The sequence below is a fragment of the Halichoerus grypus genome, chromosome 3 (genome assembly GCF_964656455.1).
Source record: "Halichoerus grypus chromosome 3, mHalGry1.hap1.1, whole genome shotgun sequence".
NCBI lineage: Eukaryota > Metazoa > Chordata > Mammalia > Carnivora > Phocidae > Halichoerus > Halichoerus grypus.
In genome coordinates, this window is record NC_135714.1 from 77,449,095 (window position 1) to 77,473,176 (window position 24,082).

At 36.2% G+C, this 24,082-nt stretch overlaps 1 protein-coding gene across 6 annotated transcripts in view; it reads left to right on the top strand.

The window, feature by feature from the left end:
• Positions 1 to 24,082, top strand: part of BMPR1B (bone morphogenetic protein receptor type 1B) — a 390,073-nt gene that overhangs the window by 260,645 nt on the left and 105,346 nt on the right. The gene's annotated exons all lie outside the window — the stretch shown is intronic.

A 24,082-nucleotide genomic window follows, 5' to 3' on the forward strand; every position in this document is an offset into this window, starting at 1 on the left:
AAGGGATTGGACCTGGTACCTTTAAAGTGCAGCCCTCAAGACAGGGACGTTGTTTGTCCATATCTAAGGGCAATGCTGGTATGGGCCATGTATTATTTGTGTTAGAATTTCCAGGTGTGCTTCTTAAAAATGCAAACTTTTAGACTCTATCCCAGACCTAATGAATAGAGAGCAGTATGACACAGAGGTAGGTCTTAGCAGTGTTGCCAGCCACAGGTAATGTTTTGAAGGTGTTCTTTGGGCATACATATGAGTTTCTGCTTAGCATCAATATTTCATTGTGGCTATTACAAAAATCATTCTAAGCATTTGATTTAATTTAATTCTCTCAGCAACTCTTTGAGGTTGATATTGCCGTGTTTCAGAATGTATTCTGAAATGCTGTTGGGGAATTTGAGCCTTGAAATGGCCTTAGGATATATCCTTCTCTAATGCCAAGTTTTGAAGATTTATTCATCAGTATTTGCAAATAGTATTGTTATAGATTAGATATACTTATATCTACTTCAAAAAGAAAAATACTGTTGTGAAATGGATAAGCAGATATAGAAGGCTTCTATGAGGAGAAATCCCTTCTAAATTTTGAAGAAAATACTATCTTTTCAATAAGATGAATTCACATTAAGTAAAATAAATTTTATCATGCAAGTTAAACTGGAATATTTAATGATGAAGTATAAAGTAGTTATTAAAAATGCATGTTAGTTACTTTATGTACATGTAACAGTATAATAATGTTTGCATTTGAGTTGATAGTTTGCGTTTTCATTTGCAGTGCTTTTTTAAAAAATAATTTTATAAAATAAAATAATATTCACACAAATGAATAATAATACCATCTACAGAGAAGTTATGGGTCAAGATGGGAATTGAATGGGGAAATACCTATATTGTTTTTGGAAAGTATTGTTTAAAAAGAGTGAATGGTCAAATTTAAAAGTTACTAATAATAGTTCCATAAAACCAATAATGAAGGCATTTACTCACTTAAAAAAATTGTGGTCTCAGGCCTGTAAAGTGCTATTTAGTAGCAGGGGTGGGGAGGGTGGTGCTAGTTACTGCTAACCATACAGTACTCTAGTTGTTTCCCACAGTTAACATTAACTACCACAGATTTGTAATTTATAATGTGTAAGTATTTTAGTGACTGGGATTACCTGGATTATTGAGTATTTTGCATCTCTGTGAAATACTGAATGGACACTTGTTCATGGAATCAGATGAACTTTTTGGGCAGTTGTTCTGGGAATTATTTCATACAACCGAAATGTCTTCCTAATGACAGTGTTTTTGCTAAAAAGAAACAGCCTAGGATTCAGTTTTGGCTTGCATAGACAAATCAACATAGTATGGTTAAGAAATGGGGCCCGAACTGGAAGAGTTAATCTTTAAATTCAGCTTGAGCTGTGTTTACTGATCCTTTTCTGCTTCTTGTTAATTGGCACCTCAGACTCCATACTAATTAATGGGAGAGCAAAGGGCAGGTGGCGCCGTTTTATTTTGATAATCCTTGTCAGCAATGTCTGTGTAATCTTCTTGTTTAATTCTAATGAATGTGCATTTGGGGTGCATGAACTTTTAACAGTTTTTTTCACTGGAAGTTCACTGGGCAAGGACAGTTTTTGCAACCATTTCAGACCCTTTCAGACACTACTACATAATGCATACAAACACAGTTGTTTTCGTTAGCAACTTAGTTGTTAATTCACACAAATGGAAGTCACTAATGGAGGTGCTGTGTGCTTCTTTAAAAGTAGACAGGTATAACTCTATCCAGAGAAATTAAAGAAATCTCCATTTCCTTTAATTGTGCCTTTTTTTTTTCGGAGTGAGGGTAAGAAATTTTGTTTAAATAGGAACATTTAATGTTAAGAGTACTTAATGGATGAAAATATTAGAGTAATGTTTTCTCTGGAAGGAAGAGCCTAGGCAGGAAGTCAAAATAAATGGAGCTGATTTACTTAAGAATTTGCAAGTTTTAGCTGTGAAATGACTAGATAAATGATTCTGTTGAAAACTACGTACCTATTAGAAAATGCATATTTTGCTCATTTCCATTTTAAGGAGACTGTTTTTGCTTTCAAGTGTAAAGATGGGTTTAGGTAAAATAAATTCAGAATAGTTTTGAAGTTTGGGGACAAGTCTTAAAATTGTGTTCCAAGCAATGCATTATTTATTTGGGGGAAGTGGGAGAAAAGGAGAGAGGAAGAAGTAAAAAAACACCTCCTTGGCTGTTAATACCTTGAAACTTAGTGGAAAGGAAATAACACCCAATTTATACGAACTCCAATGTAAACAAACAGGAGCTATGATAGGAAATAGCACTAGGGCCAATTTATAAGACTCAGTCCATGTTCATTTTTCAGATAAAACTTCCTGTACTCACTCCTGGCCATTTTGGGCCAGACCAAAACCAAAATAAATCTTCCTCAAACGGTGTAAGGAAACATTTTAATTGGGTGATATTTTTGGAAAATCAGAAATAGTTATTTCCACTATTGGTACCTTGATAAAATTTAACATGTTATTTAAAAATGTAAATTTTTATGAACTTGGATGTTAATTATATACTTATAGTTTAATAATAATAATAATGTTTTGATTATGATATTTTTTGTGCCTAATCAGAGAATCCTGACTTAATTTAAATTTACAATTAAAATGAAAATCCACATCTGTGATCCTCACCTAAATCTGTGGTTCTCAACCTACAGGCAGGGGACATATGGCAATGTCTGGAGACATGTTGGATCTTTACTGCTGGAAGGAGGTGCTACTGGCATCTAGTGAGAGGAAATGATGGATGCTGGTAAACATCCTACAAAAAGAATTATCTGGCCCCAAATGTTAGTATTCCTGGGATTGAGAAACCTACCCTACCTAAATGATGCCTCCTACTGATGAAATGCAGTAATAATAAATACTGATTTATTTATAATCATTGGATCATCAAGACACTGGAAATTTCCTGAAGAAATACTACATTTAAAGAAACAATCCTATGTGGGTATATAAGTAATGGGTTATATGGGATTAACTAATACGTGACACATTCCTAATTTTATTTTTTTCTCTCCCTTTCAAATTATAAATAATTGTCTTGTAGAAATAATAAGTGATTCACTATGAGAGGTGATGGTTAGTAAACTGTTTCACAAAAATGTGGTAATCATTTTGCAGTATGTATGTATATCAAAGTGTTATGTTGTACACCTTAACCTAATATGACATTATGTCAATTATGTATCAATAAAATGGGACAAAAGGGACTCATGGGGGAAATAGTCTGAAATATCAGGAGAAATAGCGGTTACTAATTCTTTTCAGGTTTTTCTTTCAGTGTTCACAATATGTATTCAAAACAGAAGAAAGTGCAGTACTTACATGGCCTGAGAAGAATGCAGTCTGGCCAGCTCAGGTGATATGTGCCATATTGCATGCTGTTGGGCTTAAGCCTGTGATTTCCTTGGTGTGGAATAGCTATTTGTTAGAAATTCTCAACAAGATTTTACCTAGCAGCTAAATTTAGACCTCAGTTCATCTGATTTGAAAAGTTTTTCCTCATCTTTTATTCCTGTGTGATTTTTGTTACCCATGATGAGTAGAGAAAAATTTAAATTAGGCATTTATTTCTTATAAAAACAATAGCTTGATTCCAAATTAAATAGTTTAAATTTTATCTGTTCATTATTTTTATTTTATGACATTAATACAACTAAGTATATGCTGAGTAGTAGATATCCAGTGCCCATTTTTGGTGTTCTGCTATTCTTCATCAGTCTACTAAAATTTACTGTCAGTTCTTGTTGACCTCTTTATAGGGCAGATATACTATGTAAAAATTTTAAAGTTATATATTTTATACAATATATAAAAGGCATATGTAAATGATGGAGCATAACAATGTTTCTGAACCCACCCCTGTACCTAAGACATTTAGCATTTACATCGTTAGTGCTGTTTGAATAGTGGCTGAAATAGACATGTTTGCATTTTGAGTTGGTCTGTTCTCGGGTATTATTGGCAAAACATGTCATATTGAAAGAGCTCAGCAGAAAATGAATATGTACTGAATATGTGAGAAGTGAAAAAGATTTCAGTTAACATATATATTCCCCCAAAGTAGCTTTCTAAATAAATGAAAAGTAACTTGTTTGAAACACAGTTCAGTAATATATATATTTTTTATTGTCTTATTTCCTGGGAGGGAAGAAATGGGACAAGCACTTCGACCCGCAGTGCTGTAGGGAACTTGCTCGATGGCAGGAGGCTTTGTCCACAGAAACATGAATGCTCATTCAGCTCCATGACTGCAGTATATTTTATAAGGAAACCTATGTCTAAAAATAGATGCTGAATGAAACTTCTCTTAGAGCCCAGGGCCATATGGTTGTTAAAGGGCCACTTTGTTTTATTGGAAAGAAAATATGAAAACTCCCCATTTGGAAACAAGTCTTAGTAGTGGCTGTTAGAAAATGTCTTTTTGTACACTGTTAGTAGTAGGTAAGTGTTTCAAAACAGATGTATTTTCTAACCACACTGATTAAAAAACTAACTTAATTGGCATTTCTCAGATTTTATTATGGTGTATTTTTTTTCCTGAATAATAGTAGCAATCATATATCATCATTGAGCAATTTTTTGTTCCTGTGAATTTTGGCAGATGTTTACTATTTGAAACAAAATATGAAATTGAAGAAAATTGTTCTGAAGTTCCAGGTGAACTTTGCTGTTTATTCTTTAAAAAGTCATGATGTGCCCAGTCCAGAGTTTTAATGTTCTATTCTGTCACAAGAAAACATGTTTATTTCTGTGATGTTTATAAGCACATGCACCTACACAGCCCGTTTCTTTTCTTTTCTTTTTTTTTTTTAAGATTTTATTTTATTTGTTTAGAGAGAGAGTGTGTGAGCAGGGAGAGGGAGAAAGAGAATCTCAAGCAGACTCCGGGCTGAGTTTGGAGCCTGACATGTGGCTTGAACTCACTACCCTGAGATGGAAACTCTGGTCATAATCTGAGGTTATAATTGAGGAAAATTCCAAATCTTTCTTTGCTTCCATGAGCACAGTATATCTTTATAGTAAATTGCCACTAACTTTATTCTCCTTAATGTGAGAGTATTTCAGATTTCCAGTGAAAAGCCCATAAGGCTCAAAATAAAGGAAACCTAACATGTTTCCAGTTTAAACACGCACACACACACACACCCAAAACTTTCCTCCATACTCTTTCTTCTCTTTCCTCAGAGACCTCTGCCTTCTCCTAGACAGCACACGCCTGCCAGCAAAACTTCTAGTATGGTAAATGTTTTAAATTTATATGTTCTTTCCAACTCTTATGTAAGAGACCCTTGAACTTACTTCAGATCTAGAAGCAATGATGGCAAGCCTTCGACACATTTCTTTTAAAATGTGTTTATATGCGTTTGTGTAATACATTTTCGAGTTCCCTGGCTTTGAAACATATGCCACAAGTGAAACAGACCTCTCACACAAGATGTATTTTAATATATGCATGATTATACACATGAATGAGAAGTATATTTACCACAGGTAATGTAAGGACTTTAATTTTGGGCAGTATCTTACAAGGTTACAAGCTTTCACATATGATATGTCATTTATTCAGTGTGACAATACTGTGAGGCATGGGGGATTTCCATTTTATAGCAAGAACTGAGGCTAAGCAGGATTAATTACAATAGAGCTGGGGTCTGTGACCCTTAGTCCAAGGCACTTTCCCTCAGACCATACTAAAAATTCTATTTGAAAACCCAGCAAGATGACACTGCTTATTAATAGTACTGTTGAATTCAGAATTGCTGAATCTGTCTGTAATTTAGACCATGAGGCTAACACTCTTAGCTACTTGAATAATGATGATTCTAGTAGCTAATCTTTTAGAGGCCATATTTGCATACTGCATATTTTTTGTGTAATTAAGGAATAAGTAACAATTTATCTGATCTTGCTTTTGGAAAACATTCTCTCTGATGATGAGAGATGATTGATCTTGGCAACTGAAGACATTTCATACGTTTCAGATGAAACTTTTCTCTGCCAGGTGAATGTCTCAGCCTTTCGGGGTTTCCCCTCCTTTCTGGGGTCCTACTGACTATCTCCTCCTTCCCAGGTCAGTGTTAGGGAATGCTTAAGAAGCCTAATGGTATTGGGAGAGCGGTGTCCCTGACTGCTTCCTTCCTCTGTAACCCACTGTTTCTGCTACGGTGAGGGTTGCCTGCGTGGTTACTCAGTCTGCGGTCCAAGCCATTCCAGAACACGAGGGTTTATAGTACCTGTGAATACAATATGAGCACAGATAATCCAACTCACTTCATTTCATTCCATAAATGTTGATGTGCCACATGTGTTCTAGGCATAGTTATAGATGCTTTGCATGTTGCAGTTGAACAGGAGAAAATACCTGCTTTCAAAGTGCTGACATTCAAGAGGAGATAGACAACAAATACGTCAATACACAAACAAAGATTATCAAACCAGATAGAGATAAATGATCTGAAGAAAATAAAATGAGTTAGAAAAGTTGGTGGTTACTTTTCTTAGAATGGTCATGGAATGGAAATCAAAATAATAGGAATAAGAGGAACAAGTATAAGGACCATGAAAGGAAATTAGTGGTGTGTTTGAGGGATAGACAGAAAACCAGCATTCAGGGCACATTTTGGAAAAAGGGGAAAGTTCCAGGAAATAAGGTCAAAGAGCAGAGACCAAATTATGTAGGCCACAGTGGTGAGCATGGTTTTCTTTATAATTGGAGGTTTTAAGCAGGGAAGTAATACATGATTTATAATCACATGTGTAATATCCACTCAGTGGATGTCACTTTGGTTGCCAATTGGAGAACTCAGTTTGTAGCAGGACATAGGAGAATCAGTTAATTAAAGAGGAAACTACAAGTTTCTGCAAGATATGTAATAGCAACTTGGTCTAGAGTTTTTGCAGTGGTTGTGGTGAGAGTGGTTCATTTAGTGATACATTTTAGAGATAGTACTACCAGGTCTTGTTATAATGAATCGGATGCAAGACCTGAGAGAAAGAGAGGAATTAAGAAAAGCTTAATGATTTGTGAACAGAAAATATTTTTTTGTAAAGAGTAAAAATGGTTAATGACTTGCCTGACTGGCTGGCTTCCTTTCATTCATCGATTCATTCATTCATTCATTTTTGTGGAAGTGTGAAGTATCTTGATACACTCAGCATTTTGCACATGAATTAGTTCCAGAAGTTGCTTCTTCAGTGAGTTCAAATATACTTAACTTGAGGCAAGGAGGTGAATCGGATGAATTTCAGAGTGGATTTTTAAATTTCAAAGTGATGTTCAGAAACACCATCTTCATTAGGAATAATTTCTTTGCATATCTGTTGTAGAACTGTAATCAAAGTCTCAGCTCGCTGGAATAGGTTTTTAATATCTCTCTTCACCATAGTTTATCAAGAGAAAGTAAACATTGCTCAAATCTGTGTTAGGAATTTGAAAGACTTGATATAGTCTTACTAACCTATTTTAAGATAGCAGGTACAATTGTTAAACATTTGTTTAGGTTTTATTATAACTAGCATATATTTATGATTGCATTTTTATGTGCCTTGTATAGTCATTATGTATGATACATCTTACCTCATTTTATAGAACATAACTTTATGTATTGTATGGAGGTTGATATATGAACCTCTTAATTCATAACCTTTTTGTTGGATATATAATCTATTTGATTCTGTAATCTTAATCAGGAATTCAGACCTAAATTACAATATTAGGAACAATCCTACTATTATAGAAAGGTATGGACTTCTGAACCCAGTTTTGAAGCTGTACCTTTATAAAGTGACAGGATAACTTTCTGTCTATACTGACTCTGTCCACTTTAAGCAGGATTTCTCATTGTCTCTTACTCCAGGTATTTCATATCTTAGGTTCTCAGTATTGTTATTAGCATTTTTCATTTTCCTGACAAAATTTTCCTTTAATGTTCATATAATTTTTAGATAACAGTAGGAATTTTTCCCATAATGTCTATATTATTTTAGAGAAAAATGGTAATTATCAGGATTATTCTGAATCTTATTTGTCTAAAATCTGGTAAAGTGTGCCAAAGTTCTCTATATAAAAGTCTGTACTTTTTTTTTTTAATGGAAGTCAGATTTCTCTTAACTAAATTTTTAAAGTTATCCATAGTCCAAGTTATTGCTTCTTTCTCTGTGGCCAATTAAAGACAGAGGAGTACTCTTTTAGGGCCAGAAGATTAGCTTGTTTTGTTTTTAAAACATGACAAAAAGAAATACTTGTTTCTTAAGACTAGAAAAACCTGTTTTCCAGTTAACTTATTTTTTTACATTTTACTTTATTAAAAAATCAAAAATACGTTAGAAGTAGAAATACTAATTGACTCATGGATCAATTTATTGGAGTACAAAATGCTAAACCACTTATTTGAAGTTATCTGATTAAAAACACGGAGGAGGGGCGCCTGGGTGGCTCAGTCGGTTGAGCGTCTGCCTTCGGCTCAGGTCCTGATCCCAGGGTCCTGGGATCGAGCCCCACATCGGGCTCCCTGCTCGGCGGGAAGCCTGCTTCTCCCTCTCCCACTCCCCCTGCTTGTGTTCCCTCTCTCTCGCTGTCTCTCTCTCTGTCAAATAAATGAATCTTTAAAAAAAAAAAAAATAAAAACACGGAGGAGAAGAAAACAAAATTTCTCCATTTCTCATAACCAAATCCTATCTGCTTTTTCCTCAGTATGTGATTCTGAGGGGAAAACCCAGCTTGCTTTATTATTCATATTTCCTTTTGAAGTGGATGATAAATGCTGAACCATCATGGCAAGACTATTCTGAAGATGTCCAGAGTAACAATAAACCCTTTGTGATGAAAATAGCACAGGGTAGCTATTTGCCAAGTTAAAAATCATGAACTTACTTATTATCTATATTCCAGTGTATGTTGCACATCAGCAGTCATCAGCTTATAATATATTGGGGAAAACAGGAGTTAAAATAATTATCATAAGTAGAATATACATATTTTCACTTTGTCTTATACTTTAATCCCCAGACCATTCAGATAATTAAATTGGTAATGAGATGCCTGCTTTTATGTGCATTTACACATACATTGTCTGACATGTTCTATACTTTTTATTAGGGTTGCTCATAATTAATGATCTTTCATCTGTGTATTACTTTTTACTTGATGGTACTTTTTACTGTGTCAAAGATTGTTCTGCAGAGGTAAACTTTCTATAGTTGGAGGGCCACCAGAGTAAAGGAAAGCACACTATTATTCAAATGAACTAACTTAATGAAGATCATTTCTTCAGCACAGAGGCAACAGGAAGGCAAGGCCAGAAACATTTACCCCAGGGGGTTATATATAGGATGATTGGAGACATTCCCAAAGACAATGAGACACTAGCATTTGTTCAAGAGAAAGGCTATTTCACTCTGAGGGCTCATGCTGGAATTAACTGGTGTCATTTTGAAGGAGGGTTTTGCTAATTGGCATCTCCCAATTGTATATAATGCCAACACCTTTTCTATTAATTATTTGCCATAAACATAGCTCAGTGAAGCAAAACTTCCTGCAAACTTATAAAGATTTAAGAGGAACTGTTGCAATTTAATTAGTTTCCAAAAGCCCTATGTGAACTGTAACAGTTGGTTGGTATTATTTGTATAATGTTTTGTCAGTTGACGTTGGAAGCATTATGTTCATGTATTGTGGTGATGGCCTGCTGAGTAATTGCAAGGTTCATTATACTACCAAGACTGTCAAGGGACATTTATGGATATTCATGTGCAGTGAACCCTTGAACTTGAACTGGTCATTCTTGTCTCCCATGGCTGGAATTGTGTTTACTCCAAATGGCAGGAGAAACTTTAATTATGAAACCATAAACGAGGCAAAATTACCTAAGTTTTAAAATGTTAAATGGACTATTAAGAAACGTACCTGCAGTTTTTCCCCTCTACTATAAAAATGTTATCTGTACTCTCAAGGAAACTCTAAGCTTTAAAAATTTTTAAAGATGTCCTGTTTGGTGGTAAATCTGTACTTCCAAAATTATGTGTTTCTATGTAAAAAGATATTAGATATCCATTATCTCTACTTTAGGAAATCCATTTATAGACCAAATATTAATAAAAAATCGAACATATTCATACGAAGTTAAAAATATCCAAGCATTGTGCATTGATTTGAAAACTTTTGAAAATACGAAATTTAAGAAGCAAACTTCAAGAAGTATGCCAACACATATTTATCAACATGTAACTATGAGTCAGTGTTAAAGTATATATCACAATAATTGTAATGATCTCTTTATGGGTGTCCTTCCCCTAGACTTTAATGTTCTTGAGAATAGAAGCATTTTCTTAATGTATCCTGCCTCAGAGTGCTCAGTGCCTGGTGCTTGTTCAATGAGATTTTGTTGAACTGAACTGAAGAGAGCTGAGAGACAAGATGGTTATACTAGAGAGGGTTGCAGTTGAAAATAGAGAGTTATGACTGGAGCATGGAGTGCATGGAGATTGGTGGCAAGAGATGGAATTAAAAAATTACTCAGGGAAGATGCTTCCGTTCCCAGGGGCTTGGATCATTCACAGAGGACATTATGGAGCAGTTACAGGATTTTGAGCAGCTAATCTCACGGACAGCAATGCAGAGGATGGGAATGGGGTAGGAATAAGAAACCAACTCTGATTCACCCACACTGGGATATGGTATCCTTGAAGCCTGGGTTGCACAAAGATTTTTTGTTTGTTTTAAAGCAAAACAAAATTCTTACATGAAATTTTAATTGTGAGAAAATACACACAGCATAATGTACTATTTTAATCATTTTTATGTGTTATAGTTCAGTAGTTTTAAGTACATTCACATTGTTGGCCAACCAATCTCGAGAACTCCTCATCTTTGCAAAGTTGAAACTCTTAGTCTGCTCAGGCAGCTGTCACAATACAGTAGAGTGAGTGGCTTAAACAATGGCCATCTATTTCTCAGAGTTCAGGAGACCAGAAGTCTAAGATCCAGGTGCCAGAAGATTTGGTTTCTGGTGAGGGCCCTCTTCTAACTGGTAGACAGCAGCCTTCTTGTTGTGTCCTTGCGTGGCACAGGAGAAAGAGAACATAAGAGTTAGCCCAGGTCTCTCTTCCTCTTCTTATAAGGACACTAATCCCATTATGGAAACCACACTTTATGACCACATGACTTCATCTAAACCTCATAATCTTCCAAAGGCCTCACCTCCAAATACCATCACATTGGGGGTTATGACTTCAACAAAATAATATCATAACAATATTTATCTTTTTGTTACTGTCTTATTTCACTTAGGATAATGTCTTTAAGATTCATCCATGTTGTAGTATGTATCAGAATTTCCTTTTTAAGGCTGAATAATATTTCATTGGATGTATATACCACATTTTGTTTATCCATTCATCTGTTGAAGAACATTTGAGTTGCTTTCAGTTTTTGGTTATTGTGAATAATGTTGCTATGCAAATGGGTATATAAATATTTTTTCAAAACCCTGCTTTCAATTCATTTGAACATATACCCAGAAGTAGAATTGCTGGATTATATGGTAACTCTGTTTTTAATTTTTTGAGGAGCCTTCTTACTGTTTTCCATAGTAGTTGTACCATTTTACATTCCCACCAATGGTACATAAAGGTTTCAGTTTTTCCACAACCTTGTCAATACTTATTATTGTTTTGATAGTAGCCATTCTATTAGGTGTGATATGGTATCTTATTGTTGTTTTGATTTGCATTTTCCTAGTGATAAATGATTTTGAGCATCTTTTCATGTGCTTATTGGCCTTTTATATATATATCTCCTTTGAAGAAATGTCTGTTCACATCCATTGTCTATTTCTTAATTGGGTTGCTTATTTTTGTAGTTGTTGAGTTGAAGCCATTCTTTATATATTCTGGATAATCCCTTGTTAGATGTATGATTTGCATATTTTCTACCATTTCATAGGTTGCCTTTTCATGTTGTTGATTGAATCCTTTGAACAGAAGTTTTAACTTTTGATGTGGTCCAATTTATCTCCTTTTTTTTTTTTTTTTTTAGAATTTTTATTTATTTAAAAGAGAGAGACACAGCAAGAGAGTGAACACAAGCAGGGGGAGTGGGAGAGGGAGAAGCAGGCTTCCCGCGGAGCAGGGAGCTTGATGCAGGGCTCGATCCCAAGACCCTGGGATCATGACCTGAGCTGAAGGCAGCCGCTTAACGACTGAGCCACCCAGGCGCCCCTTATCTCCTTTTTTTTATTGCCTGTGCTTTTGATGTCATATCCAAGAAACCATTACTAAATGCAATGACATGAAACTTTTCCCTGTTTTTTTGGTAAGATTTTTATAGATTTAACTCTTACATTTAGGTTTTTGATCCATTTTGAGATAATTGTATATGTTGTAAGGTTTTTTTCTGTTGTTGTTTTGTTTTTTTTCACGTGGATATCCAGTTTTCCCAACACCATTTGTTGAAAAGACTGTCCTTTCTCTATTGAATGGTCTTGGCAACCTTGTTGGTGCTCTGTACGTACTGCTGGAGCGAAGAAAAAAGGGACGCTTTTCGTGCATAGAAATGAGGGAACAACCTACAAGAATCTTGGGGAATCTTTTTTTTTTAAGATTTTGTTAATTTATTAGAGAGAGAGAGTGCTCATGAGAGAGAGCACAAGTAGGGGGAAGGGGCAGAGGGAGAAGGAGAAGCAGACTCGGAGCTCAATCCCAGGACCACGAGATGGAAAGCAGACACTTAGCCGACTAAGCCACCCAGGTGCGCCTTAGGGGAATCTTCTAAATAAGTGAGTCATGGAGGTATTTCCAGGAAAAGAATGGTGGGGCCTTGTCAGATTAAGAGCACAGAAGGAGGAACTTAGAGTAGCTCCCTCAGCCAGAAAGAACACACATACAATGTTTTGTTTTTGAAGGATATCTGAAACAGACAAGGGGGCAAGTGTTAAAAGCATGGACAAAGATAAATGACAGGCACTTCATCCTCATGAAATATAACATGTAGTGGGGAAGACAGCATGCATAAATAATTATAATACAAGGTAAAGGAATAAATGTCATAGAAATAATATTGATAAAATGCTGTGGACATTTAGAGGAGAAAACAATTCTTCGGAGAGGACCAGGTGGGTCTTGCTGGATGTAGTCATCCAGATTTCTCATTTGAAAGCAACAGAAACCAACCATGATTAATTTACACCAAAAACACACTTATTAAGAGGATATTTGCTAGTTTATAGACTCTCCGGGAGGATATGGGAACCAAAACTGGAAGAGACACAGCCTAGAACAATACTTAAAATTCCACCTCAGAATTTATCCTATAATAAGGACACGATTGTCACCACACTTTAGCATAGACACTGACTTACACTGTTCCCATCAACCCTAGATCTGGATGTCGCCACTAGAACTGGCCAAAAGTGAGAATCTGACTTTTTTTAGCTTCTGTTTTGTAGAGTTCTGCCTCAAGTGGAAAATACCAACCTACAGGAAGTGAAAAGGGGTTAAGGTGAGGCGGCTGCAAAATATTGCAATGTCCACAGAGCTGAGGGAGGTAAAAATTGCACTGCTGTGGGAGAAATAGTAAGATTTAGACAGGCAGTGGCAGGTGGAAATATGGGGAGGAGATTCAGAAAAAGATTTAGCCTGATAGTCAGTGATATTAGCTAAAGCCCTGACATTAGAAGGGAACATGTTTGAAGAAGAGATCATTGGGAAAGAATCGTGATCACCTGTATTTGTGTGAACACAAGAAGAAGAAACTTGGATGGATAGGCCTTTATCAGGAAAACCAAAGGAAAAGCTTCTAATGAGTGCCTAGAAAATTGTATTTGTTCAGTTTACTTCTAACTGAATGAGGCTGTTAAGAAGGGAAGTGGTTGCAGTGCTGCTCACTGTTGTTTAGGGATGAAATGAATGAAGGCTAAGAAAAAATCTTTGAATTTGTTGACCTTTGAAAGAAGAATTTCATTAGGATGCTGAGGGTAGAATCCAGAGGGCAGATAGAGATGAACAAGGAAAATGTAATTGGAATGGAATGACAATAATTGGTGGCATCAAGGGTCAGTTACTTTAGGAAAAGGAAGATAGGACTTGTCAAAGGAACTACTTTCAAAAAAAGATTTATGGAGCACCTACTACATAGTAACTATTTAAAGTACTTGGAGTATATAAGTGAACAGAATGGACAGAGATCAGTGCCCTTGGGATCTTTATGTCCTGGAGGAGTGTGAGAGGCACCAGATAGTTAACAATAAACCTAGCAAATAAGTAAATTATATAGTGGTTATAAGGTGATAAGTGCTGGAAAAAAAAAAAAGGTAAAGCAGAGTAAGAAAATTGATGGGATTTGTTGATCTTTGCAAGAAGAATCTCATTAGAATGGTGGGGAATAGAGGTCCAGTAGGGTCAGCTAGGTATTTGGGTGGTTGTACTGGTAAATAGAGCTGCAAGCTAAGCAGGACGATCAGATAAAAAAATGCCTAAGTAACTAAGGCTTGTATATTAGAGCTGCGATTTGAGAAAGTCTTAAAGAAGTTGATGGAAGAGGCTAAGTAGATATCTAAGGGAAGAATGTTTAGGCAGAGGAATAGGCGCCACAAAGCTCTGAGCAGGAACATGCACGGTGTGTTTGACAAACAGGATGAAGAAGCAAGAGAATAGTAGGAAAACACCCCAATGAGATCATTGGAAGCCAGTTCTTACAGGACCTTGTAAACTACCATAAGGAATTTGTAAGGACATTATAAAGCACCTACTCTAGGATTGATAGCTCTTTGATAGCTTCTGTAGATTACCAGTATGAGGTAGCCTACAGCTTCTTGTACAATTCAGAAAAAGTTCAAGCTTCCTTTGCATAGGCTATTTCTGTTTAAACAACTTCAGAAAGAGGTAATGTAGAAATGCATACAAAGGGATGATGCCATATAACCGATGTAAAGTAAGGTGAGATTCTTTATTGAAGGGGCAGAAGGTAAACTATGATGAATAATTTTATAGGGTTCTTTTTTTTTTGCCTGAATTCCTAGAGTGAAGTAAACATTTGTTGTTTGTCCATTTCTGATTATATACATATCATTTCAATAAAAAAATTGAAAATCATTTTTAAACAAGCGTTTCTAAAAGAGTAACTACTTCTTTTGAACTTCCTCTCTTTTTTCTTACACATCTTTTAATAGAGGTGTTAATGAAGTATATTGAGGACCTTGAAGTGCTTCCACTGTAAACTTTTGGGAGACCTCAGGGTAGAAATTATGGTGACTATTTAAATCAGATTGGTTATCCTAACAGACTTTAAATCATGTAGATAAATGCAAGTTTTGTAATTTTGGTTAAGGTTGAAGTTGAATGTTTCATTTGGCATAATCCTTAAGATAACTCACTGCTTGCTAAATTTTCCACTTTTCGGGTGGGTGTTTGGTAGTAACAGACATAACCACACAGTGGGGTGACTAACCATAATGAGATATGTAGAGCAGGACGATCAGATAAAAAAACGCCTAAGTAACTAAAGCTTGTATATTAGGGACAGTGTTATGCTTTCATATATTCCCATTGGACTAGTAGAGAATTGTTTTTGTGTCTACTTACGTCACTGGTTTTATCTGATATGATCACTAAAGCTCATCTCCTTTACTTCCATAATTTAAGAATCTTCTGTCATGCCAGGCACATTTAGTATCTCTGATTTAGCTTATGTAATGCTCTACATAAGCACAGAAAGAAAGGGTTTCAGTAAGTCTGATTTCACTATACTGTGACATTTTCTGATTAAATAAAGTCTATACGTGGGGTTTCATTGTATTTCTTTATTTTTACAAACTAGTTGTGTGAACGCTTAAACCAATCCTTTGTCTTGTGAAAACTCTCCGTGTATGGAGTCTGTTAGAAAAGACTTGGTGAGATTATCAAAAACTATTGCTTCTCATAAAAAAAAATTAAAACATAAGCAGCTGGGCTTTATATCTGGGGACAGGTGAAAGATGATGAGGAAAATACACACACACGTATATATATATAAACACAGTAGGTTTCAGGCATCCTTTTGGCATGAACCATCTGTCATTAAGAAAGGATTTCAATATACACAATTGACTTCTGGCTGGTAGAAGAGAGGAAAAGGTTTTAACATGTCATGAATCTGAACTGAAAATCATGGCATTATTTTTTCTTTTATTAAGAACACTTTTACAAGCACACAGAGTTTAAATGTCACTTAAAGAAAAACTTGGCTTTCTGTGATTTTTGTATTTCTTCTAGCATCAATTTTTAAAAAACTACTAAGAGTGAAGTCTACTCAGAAATCATCTACTGGCAGCAATATTCTTGAGGCTTTCTATGGAAAAGCTAGTTATATGTGAAATAAAAACAAAATTTTCTTTATATGAATGTCTTCTCTTTTACTTTAAAAAAACTTTTCTCCTTTGATTCCTCCTATATATAGTTAGGTACTTTCCAAAGAGTGGGAAATGGATTTCCTAAGAGCCGTCTGCATATGCTGTGTCTACTTAAGCATAGGCTATTCAAGTGTTTAAATAGGAACTATAGTTTAACTCCTTTTATATTTCTTTTACCTTATACTAATGTGCACCTTCCTTATTTCTAAAGTATATTCAAAGGGAGTTACAAGGGAACATAGAGAAAAAATAAAATTTTATTGATATTATCATTTCTGTTTAAAATTTATTTTCCATTTACCTGTTATTTAATATCAGTTCAAGTTGGATTTGGATAAATTCAGTGTACCATTGACTTTAGGATGAAGTAAGAGTTATGGTAATCCTCTTCAAGAAATTGATTTTGATATGAAACTATGTTCAGGTTTCTATAATGGCTGGCACGAAATTCAAATAGGTACTAGAGATTTTGATTTTCTGCTCAGGGATGCTTTAGCATTAGTTTTTGATAAAGAAGAAAATATCCTTTAAATACCTTTGAAATAGAGCTTTGGGTAAGTCAGGTTAGTAGCTTCAGTGGTTCATGATTTTCATAGTGTGTAACTTTAATTCCGAGGAGTCCAGGGCCCAATAATAATAATTATGATACTAGGGTGTATCTGTTGTTATTTAAATGAACAACAAAAACCCCTTTCTCAAGTAGTTGCTTACAAGTGGGGCAGAGTAGGTCTTTTGGAACTGTCTTCCCACAGTGTGAAGTTAAAACAGCCTCTTTTGTGAAAACAAACTCAGACTCATCTGAGGACCACATTACATGGTTATGGTGACGTCACTCGTCCACTTTTTCTTTCTGAGGCTGCAGAGTGGCCTCCCTATACCTCCTAAGGCACGGGCCTACTCAAGGGAAATAAAAACCTCCTTCCTTAACTCCAAGGCACCTCACTCACCTTAGTTGCTTTGCTTGTAAAATATGGTTGATAATATATGCATTGAAGGGCTGCTGGGAAAGTTAAAAAGAATGTCTACAAGAACTACTTTAAATTAATGATAATATATCTGTTTTATTTGTGCTTACCATATTCTTAACAAATAATGCACATGCTGTAAAGGAGAGGTCCATCTCTCATTGGATCTGAAACCGCTGACCTCTGAGTACATTGCTGTGGCTTCCTGTTAATTATTATTAATTAACAATGTGAGTGTCTGGTGTCCCTCCCCTGAATCGATGTGAACAATGTGAGTGTCTGGTGTCCCTCTCTGAATCGATAGGTTTGGTCTTCTGCTCCAGCCCTCAGAATTTCTGGCGATCATGTTCCCTGAATGAATCTCACCAGCCCCTAGAATCTCTGAGGCCTCCATCTACTGAGTGGAATATTTCTGCCCTAGTCATTTCTTGCAGAGCAAAAACATATGGGTCCCTAATTAGTGAAGTACTAGTGTCTGATCCTGTTGAGCCTTAACCAGTTCCAGACCTTGTTGGCTCAGGCACACGCAGTACTTTCATCTGTAAATGTGAACGACATCACCTACCACCCAGGAAGGGAGTGAGGATTAAATGAGGTAACGTATGTTAGCTACATCACATAGTGCCTAACAAATAGTAAAAGCCACCAAGTGGTATGGATCATCATCATCATCATTCTGTATTCTATCTAGAAATAACTCTATTTTTCTTCCCTGAGTTCCTTGCTTGCCAACTCCTGCCAAGGCATTTTCCTCCCGTTCAATTTTAGTTTCTGGTCTGAGATAATCGTGCTGATCAGGTGATGAATTACTCTTTAGTGATTAATGTAAAGGATAATCTCACATTTTAAGTCTCACCTGGCTCATTATTACTAAGGTACACGTTTGATCTTATTAGCCTTTAGTTGAATGATACTGAAACCAGATAATAAACTGGACAGAATTATATGCGTACATGGGACTTGAGAATCCTGGGGTGGTCTGGAGGTTTGTTTTATTTTGTTTTTATTTTAACTGTAGAACTTAGCAAATTCACTGAGTTAATTTTCATTGGTAATGTAATCATGCAAGTTGCCCTTAGTTCTCTTCTTCTTCTTTGCTGTTAATTGCGTTTTGTGTCTGGTCTTCTTATTTTATATGCAGGCTGTGCATAGCCTTGTTGTATTCATGGTCTAACATGAGCTTTTAAAAAGAACTCTGCAATCAGTAAGAAAATGATACTGTCATAGATTTAAGATATCATTGTATTATAAAATTCCATGAAGCATTTTGCTTTGATGGGTTTCGTTGTGCTGATGATCAAATTATACCCTCCGAGTATACAGTGTTACAGTGTTTTAGGAGAATACAGTTTGGGACTTATTTGTTCTTTTTCAAAAGCCATCTCAAATCCCTTTAATGAGTTGTGGGCAGTAGCGAAGGTGAAAGACCAACACTGAAAGCCTGTATCAGAAGATACTGTCATGTCTATCACCTAATATTGAGGCTCTACCCTGTTAATAATAATATTTGTATTAGGTAAAAAATGGTTTGTGTTGTTGATTAGTGCTTAATTTATATGAAGATATGTTCAGAGCATTTCATAACAAATGTGTTTTCTCTACTACTTTTATAAAAGCCTCAAAGAAGGTACCTTTTATGTATGGCTGCTACAAAAAAATTATATTTTTAGTTTTTGAAGTATATCCTTAATGAACAATTATTTCAGGAAAAAAAAATAGCAATCCGCTCAAGCCATCGAGACCTGGTTGGTTTATAGTAAAAGTTTTGAAATTTTAAAGCTGCAGTGAAATCTTGTGGTCTCTTTATATTTGCGTGTGAATTTTTTTGTTGCTAGTGGTAACTATAGAGAATTTTTTTCAAACAGCACCCTTTTAATAACAATGGTCTCCCCAAATATACTGTGGCATAGCTTTAAACTTTATTAAGTCTGTCTTGGACTCCCCTTCCTCTCCCAAGTAAATGGAAGAAAAGTTTGGCAGGCTCCATGCTGTGCACTTGATTGATGTCCAGAACATCTGAAGGACTTTTGTGTCCTGCATGCTCTCCATGAGTGCATAATGTGTGAATACTTAAAGAAGGTCAGCCCTTATCACATGTAATCTAGGCCTGAAAGCAGATCAACAGTGACAGTCATATCCCGTAAGTAAGAACACAAATCATCCTCCACACGCTTTAGACAAGTTGTGGGATATTTTTTCTCTCTTTTTTACCCCTTCCCACTCACGGGGGACCTTGGCAGAGCAATGAAAGCAGAGAGGAGACGTGCTCAGAATAATGTGTCACTTGTCGGAGGGAGGAAGGGATTGTTTATTTGTAATGATGTGCTGGTCTTTCACTATGCAGCTGAAGGGAGCTTCGGCTTGTTAATGACCAGTGATGTGGAAGGCTGCAAATGAGACCGGGGTGGGGAGGTGGGAGGCAGCCTGAATGCAGCCGAAGTTGCGATCTTTATAAACGCCAGAGTCAGGAGAAATGTTTTTGTACACTTGAGTTCTGTTGTTCATGTGTTCCCCCATAATGCAGTAACTTTTTATATCATTGTGTGAGTGTATGAGCTGAAAATCACAGTCGGGAGATGAATTAGCCTGTGCAATTCTGAGTGCACGTTTCTCGTTTTGGTACAACCATTATGAAAGTTTAAAAAAAAATGTATTTTAGGGCAAAACTCAACGGAATGCTAGGGACCGAAAATGCTATAGCTTGCAAAAGGAAGAAGGAAAAAACTGTTGTTTTTAATGTGCCTGTGTTTGAGCAGAAGTTTAATTAAAAAGTTAATGTTGAAAAAAAAAAAAAAAGTTAATGTTGCTCCGGACAGTATTTGTAGGGATTTTCATATAATCAAGAAAAGAACACTCACTTTGTTGTTCTCGTCAAGAATTATACGGATATTGTTACATTTTCTTAGATACAAAGGAATGTACTTATTATCGTAGCATTGAAAACTTTACTGGTTTCTTTTGAAATGTAATCAGCTGCGAGAAGTAGTTGTAGTCAGTTCCCATAATGGAAAATAAACTGTGCAAATACCTCCTCTAGAAATGAAGGCATGGCTTCCCACAGAATCCCATTATGAGACATGAGGTCCTTCCCACTTTCTCCCATCTACTTTTCCAGCCCAACGTCTGTCTCTGTTCTCCGGGCATATCCAGGTTCCCACGTCCTCCACAAACACTGCTCTTTTTCTTACTCCTGAGTCTCTGTACTCTCCGTTCCCTTTGCTTAGGATTCCTTTGCCCTCCCCTCACCCAGTGAATTCCTACTTATCTTTGAAGACCTAGTTGGCATGCCTCTCCCCCACAAGTCCAGTCCCCACCCCCAGTCCGAATTCATCTTTGTCCACTGTACTTTCTGTGTTCCTACTGTCCCCCAGGCAGTGGCTGTACTGCATGGTCATTTGCATTGTATGCTTGTCCTCAACTTACACAGTCAGTTGTGCCCTGAGGGCAGGTCCTGTCTCTTAAGAAACGTTCTCCTATCCCATTTACTAGATACAGTTCCCCCAGTTCAGTTTAAAAACTGCATATATACATAAAATCAGTAGATTTGGGGAGTTTTCTGTGTGAAGATAAGTCACAGATTGAAATTGTTAAAACAGTAGTCACTGGTATGAGGAATTCTTAATCTCAGGAAACAAACTGAGGGTCGCTGGAGTGGTGGGGGGTGGGAGGGATGGGGTGGCTGGATGATGGACATTGGGGAGGGTATGTGCTATGGTGAGCGCTGTGAATTGTGTAAGACTGATGAATCACAGACCTGTACCTCTGAAACAAATAATACATTATATGTGAAAAAAAAAAAAAAGAAGATAGTAGGAAGGGAAAAATGAAGGGGGGAAAATTGGAGGGGGAGATGAACCATGAGAGACTATGGACTCTGAGAAACAAACTGAGGGTTCTAGAGGGGAGGGGGAGTGGGGGGATGGGTTAGCCCGGTGATGGGTATTAAAGAGGGCATGTACTGAAGGGAGCACTGGGTGTTATACGCAAACAATGAATCATGGAACACTACATCAAAAACTAATGTAATGTATGGTCATTAACATAACATAATAAAATAAAATAAAAAGAAATTGTTAAAACAGTAGTGTCATAGACCTCTGCTTCAAGTATCTGAATATTCAATGACCTAAGTAGAAGGAGACTGATTAAACATTTCCCTTTGTAGGTGTAATTCGAATTTTTAAAACCTGATTTAACATAAGACACCTTTTTTATCTTTGCTTTAGTGACCACATTGTTTGTGACGGGAACAGTTTGGCAAATGTTACATTAAGGGACGTTATTGTTAACAAAGGATGTTTTTGTCAGGAGGCAGGGGAGTGATTAGTGAGAGTGTTTTGGAAATTGACCATTTTCTGATATCTGCCTATGTTCTGGGCACCGTATTCATTAATTAATACTCATATCCTTGTATAATCTATATAACAATCTTACGTTAGATAATGACCAACAAAGTTTGAATGACTTGTCCAAGGTTATATATTTGTCCAAGAGCAGAACTAGGCTCTCTACTTCAGAGCACAGGCTCCATAAATCTAGAATGAGCAGGTCTGTTGAAGAATTTGACAGTTGACAGGTAGCCTTGCACAGCCTACTCATACAGGCAGCCCTAGCTGTAGTCTTCCTTTTCTCTTTCCTTGCCCTTTCTCTCATGTGTATATTTTCAAATGAACACCTTTCCCTTAATATTCTCTCAGAGCTTTCTTTGAAGCCTCCTTGGGTGTGTACTGGAGGGTGAACGGCTTAAGTCATATGCAAATCGGGGTTGTTTTGCTAAGCCAGATTTCTGATCTACATTATAAGAATTTTATTATATCTTTTGAGCCTCGTTGTCTGGAACCTCATTATGCATTTTATAGAGCGTCTCTTTCGTGGTTGGCACCCAGCATATATTAAACAATAAAAGGCAAAATGGAGGGAATTAATAGGGGTAAATTCATTTTGAATTTCTTAGTATTATAAATGAAAGAAAGAAATCTGTATTACCAAAAAGCTTGACCAAGTAGGAGCCTCTCATGCTTCTGATTTTCACTTCTCCTCACAGAGTTAGAAGTTCAGGTTCAGAGACTCATCCTATATGCTGAAATTCTAAACCTTTTTTTTTTTTTAATTCATTGAGCCAGTCAGTGTTCAAACGCCTTTAGTTATTTATGTAATATATAGTCTAAACTCTGTAATCTACGTTCTGAATCCTGCACAGTCTGGTTCCACTCTGTCTAGGTTTCTCTCCAGCCATTTACTAATAGGAGCTGTCTGCTCCAGTAAGATTTTTCTTCTCATGCTATTACACAAATGAAATATTTAATCCTACCTCTAATCCTTGCTCGTATAATTTCTTCCTTTCCATCTCCTCTATTGCTGTATAAATTCAATTCTTATTTCAGCGTCCAGCTCTCCCTTCAGTTTTTGGCCCAGTCTAATCCATCTCTTACTCTGATTTTCCATCTTTATTCCATTTGAGGACACTTCATCTTAAAATGTTACATTTTTCACAGTTCTCTATTATGTATACTGCTTTTGCTGTGGCATTGTAAACTTCTTGAGTACATTTATTTCAGCGAGCACATAGTGCAAAATTAGAAATGATTGCTGATATGAATTGCTTTGAACTGAAATAGGATTCTAGGGAGGGAGCAACGGCTCTCCCTTTAGGCTTTGAACCATTTATGGATACTCATATTGGGGAAATGTGAGCAGTGGGAGCTGTCCCACATTTCAGCCATTCACTCGTCCTCCCAGAGCTAAAGGCTGGGTTCCAAATTGGCAGTGGAACCATGTTGTGATGTGGCTCTGAGCCGAATATAGGTTTGAACAAGAGATTCTATTGCTTGATTTTTGTCGTCTTTTCCCACATATTACCCTCTGCTCCTGATCAGTCTTGTTCATTTTAGTATGCCTCAGTCTCCCTTCTTAGCTAAAAGGGATGTGGGTAAATGATACTGAAATGATACCACCCCCAACTTACAGTTTTCTGACAAGTCCGTTGCATGGCTTCTGTGAAATGCAAAATGTCTAGTTTCTTAAGTTTAGGATATTCCAAAATCTCATATATTGTTAAAGATACTATATTTCTGTTACATTTTATTTCATGAAAATGTGAATCGAGGACATTGGATTGATAGTAGTATTTGTAAATTCATAGAAAGCAATTGTTGGTGTTCCTAACTAGAGAGTAGATTTGAATGGTACCCAGTAGGGTAGTGCTGGGAGGTGCTGGGATGTGTGGAGGGGTGTGGGTGCCTGTTAAGAATGAAAAGATGGCAGAGATTTTTTTTTCCAAGAAAAGAATTTTTAAAATATCAAGTAAACACATTCCGATAGTATCTGAGATAGAATCATTGAAATATGTCTCTGGTTTCATTAACATAAATCCTTTATCATGTAAACTGATGGCATTTAATAACTACTTCTGTTTGTATCTATGGTGACATTGTAGTTTCTCCACATACTATCGATTCATTTATATTTCTTGCTGTTCTTTTAGTATTGACAGTTCCCAGAGTCAAGGACAACAAATAGACTTCAAAAAAGCTCTTTAGTATTAAAAAAAGGTCACTCAGGATATCATTGAAAATGGAATTTTACAAACTGTTCATAATTTATGTTGAGGCACGATTACAGTAAAAATCTTAAAAATTGAATAACTTATGTTAATAAGATCGGTTAGGTTCA